We start from the raw sequence: 19,861 nt of genomic DNA, 5'->3' as shown, positions 1-19,861 counted from the left end.
AATCTGCCCTGGAGGAAAATTCCTTCCCGACCCCAAATATGGCGATCAGCTAAACCCTGAGCATATGGGCAAGATTCATCAGCCAGATACTACAGAAAATTCCTTCCCGGGTAACTTGGATCTTACCCCATCTAAAAACCCATCACAGGCCATTGGGCCTATTTAGCATGAATATTTAATTACGAAAACCATGTTATCCCAAGTTAATGCACTTAATGCACTTAGAGCATTTTCTGTGGGGACACACACACTCGAATATATAAAACCGATTTCTAAAAAACCGACTTCTATAAATTCGACCTTATTCCGTAGTGTAGACATACCCTTAGTGAAAGAGAGAGACACGCTTTCGAGCTTGCACAGAGCTCTTCTTCAGGTCTGTGTAAGCTCAAAAGTGTGTCTCTCTCACCAACAGCGGTTGGTCCCATAAAAGATGTTACCTCACCCACCTTCTCTCTCTAATATCCTGGGACTGATAAGGCTACAACAACATTGCCTTCAACAACCTCATATAATTTAGTCAAACAAGAGAAGCCACTTCTGAACCCCGCACGTCTAGATCCTGAATAAGATAGTGCTGATAGCTAGAGGCCTTCACGCCAACTTGTTAATGAGCTATTAATTGGATCGTCTGACTCCTGGCTAGCAATTTGCTGTCCGGCCAGTAGGTGGTACAACACTCCTGATCAAAACCGACTGCAGCCTGGTGAAAGGGCCTTCACTGGGAAGGGCTCTCCCGCTGAGGCTGAGGCCTGTCAGAGAAGATGAGGGAAGGGAGTGGCCGCTCCATGGGAGCAAAGAGAAGCTTTGCCAAGCCAAGGGTGATGCCAAGAGAGAACTCAGCTACGAGGAACATAAGTGCTGTTCCGAGCACCGCAGGAGGAAAATGTCTCACTTTCTCTTGTCAGCAAGGAACATCAACCTGAAACCTGCTGCTGTCTGTGTTAGAAGATATGGGCAAGTGCAGTAGGGCAAGCAACTGAGGACCCTGTTTTCTGCTGGCAGAACTCCTCAGCCCTCCATGGAGCCCTGCTGGCAAATATTTTGACCCTCTCTCTTGCCATCCTGCGTTACCTGCTCATCTCACTGTGCCTGTTTCCAAAACTGGAATAATACCCTCTGCCATGGGGTGCTTTGATATGCAGAAAGGGAGTTTGGGGTGAAAACCTGTCCATATTGTAGTTAAAGGGAGCTGTGCCATTGGCTTCAGCAAGGCCAGGATTTTATCCTGTCAGTGCAAGGCAGCATTTGCTGTTTATTTCTGCAGCCCAGGTAGCATTAGGTGCAGTTTCCTTTGCTGTTTGAGGGATACAGCCATATCCCTATATGCTTACAGCTTCTATCCAACCTTTGAGTATTAGTTGAGTGCTGGCTTCCTGCCTGAGGCTGCGTGGATAACACCTGGCTTGTATATAGCACTCTTCATTCATAGATCTCAAAGTGCTTTAACATGGAGGTCAGTTTGGTAACCCAGTGTTTACAACTGGGGAAACTGAGGAACAGAGAGGGGAAGTGACTTGCCCAAGGTCAACCAGCAGGCCAGAGCCAGGAATAAAACCCAAGTCTCATGCATTGCAGACCAGTGCCTTTGCCCCCTAGGTGTGGATGAAGGCACTTGTAGCCTCACTCTGATAAGCTACAGAAAATACCAGTAAATATGACTTAATGTGTGACATTCCCCATGGTACAATCTGGACAGATGGACAGCTATGTCCCCTCAAATCTCCAACCTGGGGGGCCTTTTACACTGCTTCGCTGTAAGAGCAATCACTCTTGGTGCTGCTTGCACACAGCCTCTCACATGTAAAATCTCTCCCAGCTGAATTACATGATTGCTCTGGCCTCATGAATTACATACAGGCAGACACCAGCAACTTCCCAGTCCCAGACCTTCTCCAAGAATGTATATCTTGTACTGCCCAGCACCCTCCTGGACAATACTAGGTCATAGAAAGTCCATCATCTCATTGATGGAAAATGATATGCATAAATCCTGTTATCTCAAGTGGCGTTCCCAACACTTCAATCCAAACACGCTGGTTTAGCTAAAACAATAAAACAAGTTTATTAACTACAGAAAGATAGATTTTAAGTGATTATAAGTATAGGGCCAGAGATGTCAGAACTGGTTACAAAGAAAAGATAAAATGTAGACTATCTACTGGACTCGTCCTGCAGGTCAGTGTTTCTTCAGGTGTTGTTGCTGCCATGAGCAGAGAGGAGTGGAGCAGAGAGGTGTGGAGGAGAGTGGTAATTTGTCTTGTGTGTGTTATTTTTTCTTATACCATTATCCTCTCTTTGAAGATTATCTCCAGCTGGGGGTCAGGCGACAGCCAGTCTGTTTACATGGGAACCTCCAGTTGTTCTACTGGCAATCTGTAAAATTCTTGCTCACACCCTTCTTGAATGGCCACTAACCTAGCTGATGGTCCAGTTGATTTTGTTGACACCTGGCTAATGTGTTGGTTTGTCATTTGTTCCTGAGGAACTGGTTTGTGCCTGCTTTTCTAAACTTGGAGCATGTTATACAGTAGAATCTTATAACTTTACATACAATGATGATACATATATTTTATCAGGAATAATAATGTTCAGCAGATGGAGTTTTCAGAGGATACCTCAGAAGGCATACTTTGTACAAAATTTATCATGGATTTGTAAAAAGGATGAATATAGGCATATAGTCTGTCTCACTGTGATATGTACATTATAGGTTCAATATTGGTATGAGGCTTTATCCTCTATATGGAGCAGTAATGTTTAATCCCCACTAGGGAAGGGCGAGAATATGTCGTGCCAGGACTGCCCTGAAGAGGGCCTCCTTCATCAGAGCCAGAAGTATTCATGATTGACTCTAGGAGTTGGGCACCTACCCAAGACTGACAAGGACACTGAGTTTATGGCGTCTGCCAGTGGAGGGTGCTGCTCTTTAGATGAGCTGCTGAGATAGGATGTTAATTTAGCACCTCTGGTAGGAGGTAAAGATTCTGTGACTTTTTTAAAGAATAAGGGATAACTCATCGTTTCTGCCCTATACAACTAGGGTCTCTTTTCCAAGGCACTGTGGGGAGTGGAGATGGGGAGGAGCATGTTCTCATGGCAAAAGCACAGGCCTCGGATTGTGTCATCTTGTGTGTTTAGAGCATACAGTACCATGGGGCCCCACGTGGACTGGGGCCTCTGGGTGCAATGGCAATGAAAGTATTTACTAATAATCCTTGTTCGGTTCCCAGGTCTGCCTCTGACTAGCTGTATAAGAGCGAGCCAGTGGTGTTGCCTCTCTCTGTCCTGTTTCACCCATCTGTGAAATGCAGATAACGCCTGTTCTGCCAACATTTATTAATTTATGGCACACTTCATGTCTTGGATGGAAGGTGCTCAGATACTGTGGGGAAGAGCCATGACATAAATTCATGTATTTCCCTGTTGTCCATGTGACATTTTTTCCACAGCAACACCAGTGTCTTTGTGAACTCCGGGTTTCACCCTCTTGCTGCCAAGCATCCCTGTGTGGGATTAAGCGGATCCTACGCCAGTTTCCAGTTCATCTTTCCATCTGTGCTGCTACTGGCCCTTTGTTGCAGCTTCAGGACCAAATCCCACAGCACATGCCGGTTTGCTGAGCTCGCGCGGTGGGCTTGGCAGCGTTATGCAACGAAACCGGAGCCCTTAGGAATGGTTCATCCTTGTGCACCGAGCCCTTGCTGTCAGCTACAGGTCTGCCTTTGAAGAGCTCTGTGCAGTGGAGGAACAAAGCAAACGGTTCCTCTGCACAGACAGCAAATAAAGCAAAATCACACTGAGCTTCTGTTCCCTTTTCTACAGAAAACAATTTAAAAATAAAGGGGCAAGGGAATAGAAAGACTTTGTACATTTTCATATTTGAAACAGCCTTTCATGTGTCCCAGGGTGAAAGGCAATTTACATTTCAAGAGGTCAGAGTGTAACTACTTCTTTCTTTTTTTCCCCATTTTAAATGTTACTAAATTCTATATATATTAATTTCATTCTGTGGCGCTTTTTTTTAACAGCTCCTGTCTCCCTCTCTCTGATTCCCAGGCCATTCCAAGACGTTTGAGGAGACTTTATCGGGCAGGAATCTAGAACCAATTGTAGATGCAAACACTTCCAGTACACCAGCAAACGATAAAGAGGAGCTGCCTTCGGCTGTTGCGGAACCTGCTTTCCTAAGAGGGAAATTAATTTCTCAGTAGAAATTACATCGTTGGTATGACCTCAAGTGTCAGGTATGTGTAAAACCTAAACTACTCTCTGCAGAAATGGCACCTGATGGTAAAGCATGTGCAGAAACCAGTGCTTGCCCTCTAGCGTGAGAATAACTAGCCAGTGGGGGTAGCAGAACATCATGGCTCACAGGAGGAGGGCAGAAGATATGGAGCAATACCAGTAAGGGTCACTCAAAACCTGTCTCTGCCTGACTGTAGCAATGCCCACCCTGCCTCTGCTGAGGAGGAACCTCAGCTCCACAGTGCCTGTCCCTCCACCCTGGCTGAAACGTTCCGCAAGCCAAAGCCTGCTGTCCAGGGAAGAAAAGGGTGTTCCAGAGAAAGGAACTTTGAATAATCATCAGAGAACCTTCCCCTCTGATCATTCCTCGCTGCCGCATTGACTGAGGAGAGAGATGTCTTTCGGGCCCTAACAATCTAATTGCGTCTGATAAAGAGCCTGTAAGCAGCACCTCTGCTCCGAAGGAGGGGGCCACAAACCTTTCATTGCCAGGGGCTGCGGTTTTGTTTTCTCTTCCGCCAGCTTACCTCTTCCGGCTGGAGAAGGCCTGGTGATTGCACTGGGGAGTGAAGCCTGCTGCAGACACAGACCCTTCTCACTCTCACCACTGGCTATGATGGATATCCGAGTGTACATTAGCAGATGCACTCTGGGATATTCAAGGACATGCAAAGCTGGTTTACTTGCATGAAAGCACATCCACAGCGTCGGTGGTGAGGGGCAGATCAGCATCCTTCTGTGACGCTGTGCAAAAAAAAAAGAAAGAAAGAGAGAGAGAGAGAGAGAGAGAGAGAGAACCCTGTTTATGAAACCAGACTACCTGGTAGAAAATGATCTCCGGGGAAAAAGCCTATTGCTGATTTTAGCTCTTTTTGTTTCTTTAAAATACAGCAGTGGTTTGGCTGTTTTGGCAAGCGCCAGCCTTTTTCCCCACTCACCTTCTGCCTGCCATGGGCTGCTTTTATTTATAGCAAGGGGGGCAGGGAAGGGAGGAGGACATATGGGCGTAACAGTCAGCCAGCCCTCACCGGGAAAAGGACAGCAGGGGCAGGAAGACAGGCAGAAAAAATACAAGAGATAAGAGGAGGGAAAACAGGCCTTGAACAAGTACATGGAGCGAGGACTGGGCTGGAAATGACGTCACTAAATTTGGCAACACGCTCTGGCCTGACTCTCCTCTCACCAATGCAGCTAGTCGCATAAGTGGTGTTACTCCTGCTTTACACCAGCGTGAGACCACCAACTTGGGCACTGTTGCTCTTTAAGGAGCCTTCTGTTGCACCCAGGCAATGCTGTAAGAGACACTTCCACCAAAATCCTGCATTCCTACTTGGTTTTCCACTCTGCATCTGCTGAGAGATTGTTTCTAAAGAGATCTTTCTTTTTCCTAAGGGGCTGCCCTCCTCCGGCCTAATCCATTCAGCAGCATTACAATCCATCTCAGTATGGCATTCTGGGGCATAGGCGCCGACTTCTGCTTGCGCCGGTGGGTGCTTGACCCGCCTCTGCCCCCGGCCCCATCCTGACGCCACCCCTGCCCCGCCCCCATTCCAACCTCTTCCCCAAAGTCCCCGCCCCAACTCCACCCCCTCCCTGCCCCTATTCCGACTCCTTCCCCAAATCCTCGCCCCGGCCCCGCCTCCTCCCTTGAGCACGCCACGTTCCCGCTCCTCCCCCCTCCCTCCCGGAGCTTGCTACACGGCCACAGCAGTGAGCAGCAGCAAGCGCTGGGAGGTAGGGGAAGGAGCAGGGACGCGGCCCGCTCAGGGGAGGAGGCGGTGGTGAGGTGGGGCGGGGAGGGGAGCTTGGCTGCCGGCGGGTGCAGAGCACCCACTAATTTTTCCCCATGGATGCTCCAGCCCGGAGCACCCGCAGAGCCTGCTCCTATCTTCTGGGGTGCAATCCACACCAGTGAGGGGCTGTGTCACCACCTGGCCTGCAGCCTTGTGTTTCTCACCATGCTTTGCTGCTGTAGCTCTCACCTGGGCTGCTCACAAACGGCATGCGGGTAAAACCCTGCCTGTCCGTGTATCAGGGTTCCCTCTAATTTTCCCCACCCACGCGTGGAATGAATTTTGTGACGTGTGACACATCACCTCCAGATTGGTGCACATAACAAAATTCATGTGGTGGGGGTAGGGCCGAAGGGTTTGGAGTGTGGGAGGGGGCTAGGGCTGGGGCAGAGGGCTGGGGTGCAGGGGTGTGAGGGCTCTGGCTGGGGATGCAGGCTCTGGGGTGGGGCCAGGGATGAAGGGTTTGCGGTGCAGTAGGGTGCTCCGGGGCTATGGCGGGGAGAGAGGACTCCCCCCAGCTCTGTCTTCCCACAGCAGCACCTGGGCTTGAGGGGAGAGACACCTTTCCCTACAGCGGCAGCTCCAGGGCTGGGGCCACAGGATAGGTGCCCCTCCCCCAGCAGTTCCAGCCGGGGCTGGGGTCAGGCCGGGGGAGGGGCGCCGCAGCAGGTCCCGGCAGCGGCCAGGTTCGGGCAGCAGCCAGGTTCGGGCCGGGGTAGAGATGCCCTGGCCGGTCCAGGCCGCCCTGGCCGCGGCAGGTTGGGGGCCAGGCTAGGTTGGAGCCGGGGAGGGGCGCCCCTCCCCTGGCAGGTCCCCAGGAGGGTTCCCTGAGCACCTGCGCAGTACTAAAAAGGCTGCTGGACAGCCATGCAACCACGCAGCTTACAGGGAATTTAGCTGTGTATAGCTGCAGCTTACCAGCCGCTCTCTGGCTTCAATCAGCCAGGCTTCCCACTTGCAGGGTGACCCCAGCACACTTCCAGTCCCAGATTTTCCCCCAAAAATATGTGATCTGCCCTGTCCAACCCTCTCCTGGACAGTACAGATATATTTGGTCCTTTGCCCCTCTAAGGGGATCAACATACTGCTGCCTTAAGTGAAGTTACCCAAACATTTCAGAACAGTGGATTAGTTTCAATTAAGGATTAAAACAAGTTTATTTAACTACAAGGAGATAGATTTTAAGTGAGGGCATTGAAGTCAGAAATTGTTACAAAAGAAATAAAGAGAAAACGCTTCCTCAGCATAACAAACTGGCCTTGGTTCATGGGGAAGTCCCTTACCATGTTTCCAGTAACATCACTGACCAAAGTCTTAGGTTAAGATCTGCTCCCAAAGTCCAACAGCTGTTTCTTTTGTCTTGCTTGGTGAAAAGAAAGAGATAGATAGGGAGAGAGAACTTGGGGTGGTTTTGCCCCTCACTTGTATAGTCCAGTTCCCCTTCGAGATGCATTTTCCTGAAGGTTACAAAACAAAGTTTATTCAAACAATAAAGAAGGCAATATGGCATCAGGCAGTGAAAAGGGATGTATGCTGTTCCTTCTCACCTCTGTTTGCTGAAATACAGATTTTCCTTGTCCCCTGTCTTCTGCCTCTCGCTGTCTGAGGAATCTGTTTACAACTTATATATAAATTGAGGTAAACACACACTCCTTTGTTTAAGACCTGCTTGACCAGTCCTGCCTAATCAGGGCTACATGGGTTTGAACATGAGCTACCAACATCAGTTAGAGGGAATTCATAACTTTATATATAATGTTGCTATACACATTTCATCATGATAGGATTGACCAGTAAATTACTATTTTTCAGATGATGCCACACAAGGCATATTTTGTACAAAGATGATTGCAGTAGTGTGTACGGCATGAATACGGGGTGCCTTTGGTCACACTCTGTTCCACAGCACTGATGGAGGTCCCGCTACAGACGGAAGGGTGGTCCCTGTGCCCGGTCGATCGAAGCCTTTCCCCAAGGGGACTCAATAGTTAAGATTCCCTCTGAGCATTGAGAAATTGCTGATGGAAGGAGCGAGGGACGGAAGGTGAGGGTGACCAAGGGGCTTTTTCCCTGCTCCTGGGTTGTGGCAGTTTTGGGAAAGACCAAAAGAAAAGGAAGGGGAGGTGCCTGCAACAAGACTAAGGAGGTACTGGAAATCCTGAGCCATAAAAAGGTTTGTACTTGTTGTTGTCCTAATCAAAGGGACTGCAGAGCACTCATCTGCTTGTACGATGGGTTCCTTTCCCCTAACTAGGGTGACCAGGTGTCCCGTTTTTAAATGGACAGTCCTGGTTTTTAGGACTTTTTCTTATATCGGTGCCTATTACCCCCACCTCCTGTCCTGTTTTTTCACAGTTGCTATTTGGTCACCCTACCCCTAACCTTTGCTGCTCTTCAGCAGAGCGACTGTGTTTGCAGTAATAACCTGAGACACTGCTGTAATAATCATGGCAAATAACTAACATGGAATGGCTCCTGGAGACCAGACAAAATGGGTGGGACTGCTCCCAGCTCTGTGCTACCTGATTTGTGGAAGGAGGGGGTGGTCCCAATACAGCAGCCGTCTCTCGGCACTGCTGCTTCTGAGGCAGCAGGGCCGGATCAATAAAAACCCTTTATATCATTTATTATTCACTTAAACACATGCTTTGATAAAGGCATCCCAGGAGCAGAGTCATGAGTCTCCGGAGGGCGCCTTCTCACTTGGGTGAAAAATAGCTGGTGTTGAAGCTCAGGAATATAAATCTACACTATGCAAAATCTTTGACTCCCCTCCCCAGTCGATCGTAGTCTTGGTAGCTGTCCTGGGCGACATTTGTACCGGACAGCTGCGGGGATAAAGAAGGAACTGGGAAAGAGTTCTGGGAACTGGGAAAAGGAATTCTTTAACAGACTGGCCTTTAAATGTGCTCCACTTCCCCTTCCCCGGGTCCCAGTCCGTTCAGGGCTGCTGGTAGTTGGAGACCGGGATGGGAGCATGGAAGCACAGACATGCATTTTATGCAAACTCAGGGGATGCTGAAACCCTTTTCTGCCCCACACCACAATCCAGACCCCCCGACCCTTTCCAGTCTTTGATTTTTCTCCCAAGAGGGGCAGCCCAGACCACTCCAGCAGGCCCGCAGGCACTGGCTGCGCTGTTGTCTGCTACTCTGCGCCTCCCAGACGCCCATTCTGAATGTGGAGGCGGACCCTAGGGATCCCATGTTAATCTGTCCTGATCTGAAATACCTTTTCATTTCCTTCCCTCTCTCCTCTCCCAGAGGCCTTTGCGCTGACTGCTTCGCAGTTTCCATCACTTTATACATCTCACCAGGTAACAAACCTGTGTCTGCCCTGGAAGATCGCACTGGTTATTACATTGCACACTCCAGCGGGGCTAGAACGCAGATCCTGCTGCTCCAGGCAGCCCAAGCCCCTGCATCCCCGCTCTCAGTTAGATGTTAGTAGTACAAGGCAATGGCTCATTGCTGAGCAGTTCTGATTCTTCCAGGGGTGGTGCACAGACTCACTAGTCAAATAAATATCTACAGCTCTTCTCCCATGTCTGTACCTCTGGATTCCTCTCTTCCCCCTGCTTCTCTGTAACTGTATAATGTAACTCAGTAAAGCTCCTGGGGAGACAGTGTGTATGCTAGACGCACTATGAAATGAAACCTACTATGAAACCTATGAAATGAAAGTAACACCATGTCCAGGAGGCACTCTGGGAGTGGCTATCAAGCCCAGGGAAGATTTCATCTGGGGTTTGTTTCTAAGGTTAGGAAGGTCTTTGTAACTGGTGCAGAATATTATGTTGATTCAATGGCACTGGGTCTTATTCCAGTTCTTCAAAAGTAAGAACCAGCCATCTCTGGCAGGGAGATGCCCGTGAGTGGCTGCATAACAATTATTATGGCAGCCAGGGTAAGTGACCCCGTGGTGGTATGTGCTAGAGAACAGGGGTGGAGATGTCAGCTTGCTTTGCTGAGCTGCTAGGCATAGACTGGGCCAGAATGCTGGAAGCAGCCTGATCTGCCTGGTAAAAGGCCTGTATTTTTACCTGCCCCAAAGAACCATTTCATGGATAAGCTTTTATATGGCTCTCCTCAGTGTGCTGTCTAAGCACCTTACAAATGTGAAGTCTCATGACTGCCCTGTGAGGGAGGGAAACTGAAGCACCAAGAGGTTAAGGCCCCACAGGAAGCCCAAATAAGGCCAGGAATAGAACCCCAATCCCCTGAGTCCAGTACAATTACCTTAACCACAAGACAGTTCTTCCTCTTATGCCATTGCCGACTGCCGGGGCTGAAGACAAACATCACGTGACATTGGAAAGTTGGAGATCCCATTAGTCAAATGATGCTCTTGCCCATCCACTGTGACAGCAGATTAGTGTCTTGGCCTGTGACCTAGCCAGTCCTTCCTTGAAGCAGAAAACTTCAGCACAATGGCGCATGACAGTGAGATTCCAAGGTCTTGAACAAGATCCAGCGGTGTCACCCGTCTGCTTTTGGGCCATCAATTCCTCCCTGGTATTCAAGAGTTTTCTGATGAGCCTGGGCATTTTCAGTAGCTTTCCAGAACGGCTTCATTGAATTTATCAGCATTGCCATGTGCAAGTATTAGATACAGAGTACAGCAGCAGAGAGTGACGACAAGGGGGAAAGAAATCGGGATGTGTGTCTGGGAAACACTTTTCATGCTATGCCAGGGTGGAAGAGGATTTGCATTTCAGTCAGCAAATGCTGATTTTCTCCTCTCTAAATGAAGGTTTGGAAAGGAAAAAGAGACTTTGCTCAAGGACACGTGGAAGGGGTTTGTATGAGGACATAGGCCCCGAGGTCAGTGGGGCTTGAGGGGGGCACTCCACCATGCGGGAGGAACTCAGCATCTCATAGGATCTGATGCAAAAATTTGAGTGTTGGTGCCTGCAGAGGCCTCCTGACCATGGGAGTATGGATCTATGCATATACATCCTCTGCTGTAACCCAAGGTGCTCATAGTTACACGCTGTCTCCAACTGCTGCCTGTGGCCAGTGTTTCATCCTGCTACTGGCAGCCTGCTTTGTGTTGGTTTGGCTGCCTGACAGTGGGGTTTGTTTAGATTGAGCAGCTGGCAGAGCTGGAGCGATTGCTAACTAATGGCTGTAAAAACTGCTGCGGCTTTTTGCTCAAGAATAGTTTTTCTGTTTTGCTAAGTGCTGTTGTCTTTGCACTGAGTTTCTATGTGCAGGTGCCGGTGTTTTGGTAGCGGAAGATGGTGCATAATGGGTTTAATTTCTACAGAAGCCAAGCTTGGTCTTTGATAGAGCTTCCTGGGGACGGATGTCGGCTGGAACACGCCAGCATGCTGGGATGGAGGGGTGGGTGGGCAGCAGGCACGTTTTCCCTTTAAGGCCAAGGCCTTTTGTAGCTAGAGGGTGACCTTGTTTCTGCCCGTGAAAGCAGAGCAGGTTCTCCCAAGGGGGGCCCTGAAGCTCTCACTGGAGCCAGGCATGTTCCCTTCCAAAGCTCTATGGGATTCTCATGTGCGGACAGGCTGCTGAGTAGCAATGCATTGCCACAAAATTCAGAGCCTTAAAGATGGGAGCATTGTCTTGGGGATGGCTCCAAACTCAACGGGAGCGTTGCATCCTGAATGTCCTAGGCTGAGCCTGTCTCTCTAATGGCCTGGCTCAAATCCAAATGCTCCCAAGCTCTGGGTGGATTAGAGTAAAATTGGGAACCAGATCCAAACTCAGTAAGTTTGGCCCATCTCTACATTATATAATCTTTTCCCTTTTCTTTTCCAAGTGGCTAAGCTTTTCTTTTCCAAGTGGCTAAGCCAGCCGCCCACCATCCAGGACATTCAGTCAGTTTAGTGATAGTTTCACCAAAACAATTCTTATAATTGTCCCATCAGAGCTGAGCTCCCCAGATCTTTACCTTATCTGCCTCTGCCACTTGCCAGGTGGCTGTGTCTATAGGAATATGTAGTGAACAGATTATTCAATTAGGAATTTAACACATGATCAGGTGATCACTTAAGAGGATTTCCAGTAAAACAGGATTTGAATAAACTGTTGTGCGAGTAATGTATTCTCTTAACTGGTTTATTCCCTTATCATTTTTTTTTTAAGCACCTTAGCACATTCAGTTTGTCATTGTTGATCCTTTTCTCAATGCTCTCCCTTCCTCCCCGATTTATGCAAATCCTCAGTAAGGCATTTAATGCGCTGCACGTGTCAATAGCATTGACATCTCCAATAAAGCCTTATACTTCATGCACGCCCTGGCTGATTAAGACTGGGGGACAGGGCCAGATCTTGGAAAGGGAAGGCTTCCATTCAGCACTAGCCACTTCCTTTGAGTTGGCTTCGCCGGTGGAGCGCCTGATTAAATCTCCCCCTGTCTTGTTGCTGTATTTCTTTTGATGAAAAGGGTCTGCTGAAAATGCTTCTTCTCTGTGCACTGTAATCTTACTGATCTATGAAGGAATTTGAATAGGGAACTGAGGCCAGTCCTGTCTAGGTCTATTTCCTGGTGTGTCACTCAGCTATTGGAAGAGCTCAAGGGGGCAGTTAGATGCATTAATGCTCGTCGGCATTAAAATGTATGGGAGGATTTCTCGTCCAAGAGAGAGCATGAGTGAAAGGGGGAGACAGACAGACTATGTGCAGTGGCAGCAAGGAGAACAAAAAAATCCGGCAATAGCTTGTTTGCGTTCTGCCAAGAGCCCAATGGAGAAATCAGAGGGTAAAATCCTGTCCTCCAGGTGCACTCCTTGGTGACAGAGCTGACTGACACGTTAGTTGTGGGGACTCAGTGCCCCGCCCTGAAAGATGCCTGAATATGTTAATAAGGAAAACTGGAATCGCAGGATAGGCTGGGAACTGCTTTGAAAATTTTCAGAGAGGCAGAAAAGCAGATTTTCCCATTAATTGTGCTAACAGAGCTGGGGATTTTTAAGAAATCAGCCTGGCGACTGTGATGGTAATTTGCATAATGTTACCCAGCATCCTCTGCAGTTCCTTTTGTTTTCTGATGATTGCAGTGATTTTCCAACATTTTTTTAACATGCACTATTACTTCAGGTCAGTCTTCCTTCCTACCCTGATCCCGCACCTTCCCTGTGGCCATTATAGCCAGGGCTCAATGCATTCTGGATTCTGCAGCTCAGAATTCCCCCTGGAGGCCACTCCTTGCTCTAACGTCTCAGCTCTCATTTTGAAACAAATGGTTTCCAGCCCTCCTGGTTGCAAAGATAAACACAAGCAGAGTGTAACCAAGGCAGCGATGTCTGTCTAAGTCTGCAGACAGCCTGAAACAGTGGCTCTGAGAGGTGTGAACCACCCCATTGATAGCAATTGATTGTTAATTCTGGAACCTAATGATGCCACTCTGGGGAATATTGAAAACTAAAACTGTAGGGACAGCATCAAATGAATTGAATGCAGCAGTAACATAAACAGCACGGGGACTGCTGCGCTGACTGTATTATTCATTTTTTGTATTTAATTCAATAAAATCCTCAATTTAAAAAATGACCAGAAGCTGCTGGAGAGCCCAAGGTCCTCGCTGGAGAAGTTTGGCTCCTCTCACCCCAGAGTATGTGGGGACCTTGATTATAACGCTCAGTAACATCACATGTTTACATTGGTAAATTACTGTGGTCAATCCCACTGGTTTCAACCCCCATTTTTTAAAAGCTGGGGAGGGATAGCTCAGTGGTTTGGGCATTTGCTTGCTAAACCCAGGGTTGTGAGTTCAACGCTTGAAGGGGCCATTTAGGGATCTGGGGCAAAAATTGGGGATTGGTCCTGCTTTGAGCAGAGGGTTGGACTAGATGACCTCCTGAGGTCCCTTCCAACCCTGATATTCTATGATTCTATGACAGTATCAAAGGGGCAAGATAAAAGTAATTTCACTCTACTGCAGTGCTGGGTGCTGCTTCTTGCTTACATCCCCACTTTCTGTTTCTGCGCCATTCAGTTCCTCTCTCTAGGTTTCAGGACTTAACCTGTCTTAGAACCTGAGCTCCTGTTCTAGGCTCCAGGCCTCACTGCTCCAACTTCTCTAGGTTCTGGTGTAGTTTGGCTCTGTCCTCCTATGCATTTGCTACTCGTCCGCTTCTGCTGTCACCCAAGAATTGGCTCACGGCTGAAGTTACCAAAGAAGTGCCCAAGATGGAAAGCTGTGAAGCAGCTACACAGGGCACAGAGAAGGGCTCTGTGGTTTTGAGTGTGCTAACAGAGACCAGTGGCCAGTTTCAGAAACAATGAGTCCATTGTTCGAATCACTAGTGTCTCCTCCTGACGAGCCCTGTCCCATTCCTTGGCAGCCCTGTGTGAAAGCCGGGGGTTGAGGAGAAAGGAGGGTGGCATCACTCACAATCAGTGCTGATAAAGCTGCTGTTCACGCCAAATCGGTGCTGTGTGGAGGCTCGGTTGTACCAGGCTGGACCTAAACCAGGGGTAATTCCTTGGGGGCAGCTGCTTTCCTTAGGAAGAGTGATGCCCACAGCCTTTGTAACCCCCACTCAGCGTCTTCCCCGAACCCCCTTGCCCTGACTCACCTCCTGATGGGTGCAGAATTCATGGCAACCATTCAAGACTGCCAGAGAGATGTGACCCCAGAATATGTGTCAGTAGGGCTTATGTGGACCCCCTCAATGGGATCATTGGAGACTATCCTCTCCCTCGCCCCCCTGGGCATGCACGGTGCGCTCTGCACTGTACACTGATGTGAGCATGAGGGAGGTATTGTCTCTTTCATAAGTGACCTCTGCTTTCCGTATCCTTTATAAGCAGCACTTCTTTAATCCCGTCTGAGGGAGAGGACCTAGCAATGCTGGGAGCCTGATGGAGAGCGGGCTGGGGACAAACAAATTGCCTGGAAAGTCTGGTGCAAGGCAAAGTGCCATCTGGACAAGCCAAGGTGTCAGGTTTTTTGCCCTCTAGAAGAGGTGCAAGGGGAGGGCTGAGTGATGTGAGGCACAGAGGGGCCGAGTGGGAGCGACGCACAGATGACTTGAGCTGCCTCAGGTGTCACAGCGACTGCAGGAGTCTTTGTACAGAGCCCTGCTTGCACTTCGGACAAGGCTCCATTCCCAGGCCCTTCTCTATTGGTTTGATGGGGGACCACAAGCTGGTCCCATTGTCACAGTGACAGTTCTGGGCAATGGCAGACCGTATTGGTGGAGGACTAGACTGGTACTGGTGTGTATGATGAGTTCTGCAGTCACAACCAGGGGGGCTGGAGCAATTTGTGCAGGGGGGTGCCGAGAGCCATTGAACTGTAAACAGTGTATACAATGGAAACCTTTTCAAGCCAGGGGGTGCGCCAGGCAGCCCCGCTAGTTCCAGCACTGATGGTCACACCAGCCACAACAGTGGCTGTTCACATTTTTCTTGCATGTGATCTACCCCTGTTACCCAGGCTCCACTCTGACTCACCCTCTCTGACCAGTGGGGAAAGTGAGGCCAACAGTACATGCGTCAGACCAAGCAGAGTCAGGCCTGCGACAAACAAGAAACCCAGGCAGGATGGTCCAACACAGAACAAGCAGCAGCTAGAGAAGTCTCTGCCATCAGACAATTTTCACTCACTACTTATCAGGGCCCGATTTAAACCGACAGCCAACAGGTCCAAGTGTTACAGCTCAGCACCCATCCCCTGAGCCAGTCAGTCTCCTTGAGTCCTGTTCAATAAGTACAACATAGTCCGTGTGGGGGTCTTCCTGAGCACAGAGGTCTACCTGGACAAATTGCAGGTTCAGGGCTGTTTCATATTGTAGCAATCACACCAATTGCATCCCCGAAGTGCTTTGCAGAGTTAAATAATACACAATAGTTAGCAGCAGCAAGAGAGGGCCAGGGAGAGAGAGAACTTAGGAGCCATAGGCAAGGGAGAAAATATATGTTTTCAAATGAGGTTGGCAGTGAGCTGGCTCGTCAGTGAGGTGGCGAGATACAGCCAGGGCTGCTTCCAACTTTTAAAATCCTGCATGTTAAGCTGGCTGACTTTTACTGCCGAGCCAATGAGCCACCTCCGGAAACGGGGCTAGGATGGTTTTTGCTGCACTGCATGTGTATGTATAAACTATGATTTCCTAAGAGCATAAGAATGGCCATAGTGCATCAGAGCAATGGTCCATCTAGCCCAGTATCCTGTCTTTCGACAGTAGCCGGTGCCAGATGCTACAAAGGGAATGCGCCTGCCCTGGAGACACCTGTATAAATGTTTTTTGGGCTCCCTGCAGAACAAAGACCTACAAAATGTTAATAAAATCATATATTGGACCTATGTCTGTTGGTGGAAGGTACAAGCTATTGAGCTTCACAGAATTCTTCTTCCGGTCTGGGGAAGGAAACCAGAGTGTGAGCAAAATACAAGTTGGGACAGGTTGTTACACAGAAGGCGGTTAACACAAGTGGTATCATGTAGCATACATTGGCTGCACCACTAGCGTGTCAGGCAAATCAGCAAACCGCGTTGCGCCTTGGTGTCCCCATCCGTCATATGCCTCCCAGGGTTCCTGGGAAGCTAAGTTCATAAGTGCTGGTCAAGTGCCTTGAGAGCCGTGACTGAAAAGCACTATCACAGGGCAGAGTGTTGTTACACATCACCGAGCTCTTCGCTGTTTTGTTTCATTCTCGACCCCCAACTCTTTAAATAGCCTAGATCCGCAGGAGCGAACCCAAGCACTGAGCCCATCAAGACACCGTCGCTGATTAGCAGGTTTCTTCCACTGCTCCTGCTGCTGATTGTCTTTTTTTTTTTTTTAATTATGCAAAGTCGTAATCAAGGTCCTGAATTAGCTACTCATCTTGGATTAATTAGTGAGGGATGCCAATCAGTTTCAGCAACACGGAAAGGGCTCTGGATGGCTTCTGTTCATTTATCAGCATATCCCTAGGATTGTGTGTTTGTGTGCACGCGTGTGGCTCTGTGAGTGACTGTGCTGATGGGTGTGACGCTCAGAGGAGTTCAATGAGCTGTATCAGCCAGGTTAGAAAAGTTATTTCTTAGCATGGTCCAGTGTGTGAAACACAGATTTAAGAGCTATCACACATGGGTCCTAGGCCTGGCTCTGCTACTATCTTGGTGAAATCACTTAACCTCTCTGCACCTTTGTTTCTCCACCTGTAGAATGGGGATAATCCCATTTATCTATGAGGCTCATCCCTGGCTGGATCTTGCTGAGGTGTGTTGAGATTCACACGTGGGCAGCTCTAGAGAAGAGAATGGCAGATATGTTGTTTTCTACATTGGTTTTGATGCTCTAGTTTTATTGCCATTTCTACAGGCTCTTTGTGGCTATTTTAGTTGGTCTCAGACATCTCTGGCTAGTTGTCCAGGGTATTTCAGGCAATGAGAAGTAAGATTGGGTGGGGTGAAGCAACGGGATTTGACACCTGCAGAGGCGTCCAGGGTTGTGGATGAATATAGGTACATGTGCGCAAACCCTTGGGAGTAAGTGGAGTAACTCAGAATAGACTCCAGCCTTAAGTCCTTAGGACCAATGGTATGGCTTGTGCATTTGCTCCAAGAGAGACCAGATGTCTCGATCCTGAGCCCACAGCTTACAACTGTGTCTGCGAACATGGAGTCTACAAATGTGTGCTCATAACAGGACATATCCTCTCACAGTGCCCAGCTGGAGCACCTGGCCTGGACTCTGGGGATCTCCTTAGGACAAGGAGTCCTTCCAAGCTGAGGCGTGGTAGCAGGCCTGGCCAATGCATGCTACTCTGGCTTCAGGGCTGGAAAAGGGTGCCTGGTGGAGAGGTCCCGAGTCCACAGGACATGGTAACTCATGGACACGCACAGCGGTGGATTTAGCACCCCCATTTCTAAAGAGCTGTTTCATGCAGCAGCCTGAGGAGCTGTCACAGGGATGAAGAGGAGGACTTGCCTCATAGGAATAATGCAGCTTTGGGGCAGCTATAGGTGCCAGCACAGAGAACACACCAACTCCAGGGCTGCAGTCTCTCTTCGCTTCTTTCCAGGCGCCTCTTGTCCTCGCTGCAGTGTGGGAGCCCAGTCCCACGCTGTCCCAACGCCACCAGCTGGGCCTGTGCCATTCCACTGGGTAACATTCACTAGCTGCTGGTGCTCCATCTCCTCCAGTGATTCTGGTTGAGATTTCACACCCATTGTTACATATTTCAGGAGTCTCGCTCCACGGTTTCTCAGTCCAAGTGCCGCAGGTAACCATGGGGACCAAATGTGGTACAATGAGATTTGCATACAATTCTGTACACGCACACCTAGGCACTATGGACTACATGCAATGCAAGGTCTACAAGAAAGTGGAGAGACCCCCTCCACCACACATCTACCTGTGTCCCTTCAACAGTGCCCCATCTCCTGGGAGAAGTAAAAACTGCCCTGCTTCCCATGTCACAGAGGGAGGTTAAGAAGTGTTTGCAGGCTAGCAAGAAGAATCCCTTTCCCCTTCACTTTGCCCTGAGTCTCTCTGCCAGAGATTTGACTCTAAGTGATACCTTGTGACCACTGCTATTTACAGTCATAGCGCCTCCTGGCATTCAGACTCTGTGTTGCACTGTGCTGTACCTCTAAGGCGCCCTTTGGATGCTTCCAAGGTGCTGCACTGCCTTATCCTTTGCCTTTGTGTTCTGGGACTAGGACCAAGACACTTCTCCAATATGGTCCCTTCTGGGGTATCAACCGTCCAATGGAATCAGCTTCAGTGAATGGTAAACAAGAAGGCCCCCTTCCCCTTTGCAGGACAATGTCAAAATCACCAGCTTCACTCTTGGGATTTTCCTCCCAAGTGAGTCTCTCCTGGACAGAGAGCCCGGCCTTCTCTGTCAGCTCCTGCAGGCTCAGTTATAAGACCCAGCTGTCTAATGAGCCTTACCTAGCTCTGCCCCCTCTGGCCAGAAGGCAGTCAATCCATCAGCCCACAGGTGTGGAACATGTTTCTAACTGAGGCTCTTTCTCTTCTCTAGTTGGTGATGGGAGAAACCCCATCACATATCTATTATACCATCAGCTGTTAAAAGCATCTGCTCTAGTCTTCCCATGTTATTACGAAGACCACTGGCAATGCCACACCTTGAAGGACCTCAGCAGCCCCTCGCTAACACTCCTCCCCCCCCCCCCCCCCTTCTGACTGCCTCTGAATGTTTACAAAGGGTTTCTTGGCCTCCTTCCCAAGACCATGCTTGGGGGCTCTGCAGCTTCCAGAAGTCCTTTCTACGTGCTGCAGTGTGTGTCGGCCATCTCTCAGTCCCCAGAGTTTCACCATGCAGCTGGATATTTCCATGAATCGATGTGAGGAACATCCGGATTTGTCAAATCAAGGATGGGTTTCATTTTCCTGATGGGGAGCCTCAACGGTCTCAGAGACTTTTGAGTTTCTTTTTAAGAGGCTAAGTAGTCGCTGATGACTTCAGTTACCACAGTAAGTATTTATTCCCTTAGCACTGCAGGGACAAGACAGCTCTGGGAGCATGTGCTGGATTCTAGTCCGGCTTAGCTATCTAACTTTCTTAGAGTTTTATACTGCCACCCATCCGTGTAGTATCTTGCATTGTATCTGAGGCACTGGGCACCTTGCTTGTGAAATCAGTCACAATAGCCAGCTCCTCAGCCGCAGTGGCAGGGCTGTTTTTTCTTGCTGGTGATTATTATTTATTACTTGTATTGTGGTAGCACCTGGGGTCCAGGGTGCCCTTGTGCTAGTCCTGTACAAACACTTAGCACAGGGTACTCCTGCCCCAAGGAGCTTGCAGTCTAAGTATGAGACTAGAGTCAGCAGGGTCCACGAAGAGCCCTGCTTGACTCTCAGATCCCAGAGAGGATTTGCAGGGTTGGCGGTTAAAAACACT

At 49.0% G+C, this 19,861-nt stretch overlaps 1 long non-coding RNA gene across 2 annotated transcripts in view; it reads right to left on the bottom strand.

Moving 5' to 3' along the window:
- Window positions 1-2,040: 2,040 nt before the first annotated feature.
- LOC125643841 (uncharacterized) overlaps window positions 2,041-19,861 on the bottom strand; it is a 30,467-nt gene continuing 12,646 nt past the window's right edge. The window contains exons 2-3 of one of the 2 annotated variants that reach the window (XR_007358845.2): window positions 7,325-7,498; window positions 2,041-4,992 (exon numbers count right to left, since the gene is read on the bottom strand). This is a non-coding gene — a long non-coding RNA (uncharacterized LOC125643841). Of the gene's footprint in view, window positions 4,993-7,324; window positions 18,725-19,861 lie in introns of those variants that run through there. The other variant, XR_007358846.2, reaches the window with a different exon arrangement.

This window comes from Caretta caretta, chromosome 10, assembly GCF_965140235.1.
Source record: "Caretta caretta isolate rCarCar2 chromosome 10, rCarCar1.hap1, whole genome shotgun sequence".
NCBI classification, from domain to species: domain Eukaryota; kingdom Metazoa; phylum Chordata; order Testudines; family Cheloniidae; genus Caretta; species Caretta caretta.
Note: the sequence above shows the minus strand (reverse complement) of the source record. Positions and strands in the feature narration are given on the sequence as shown.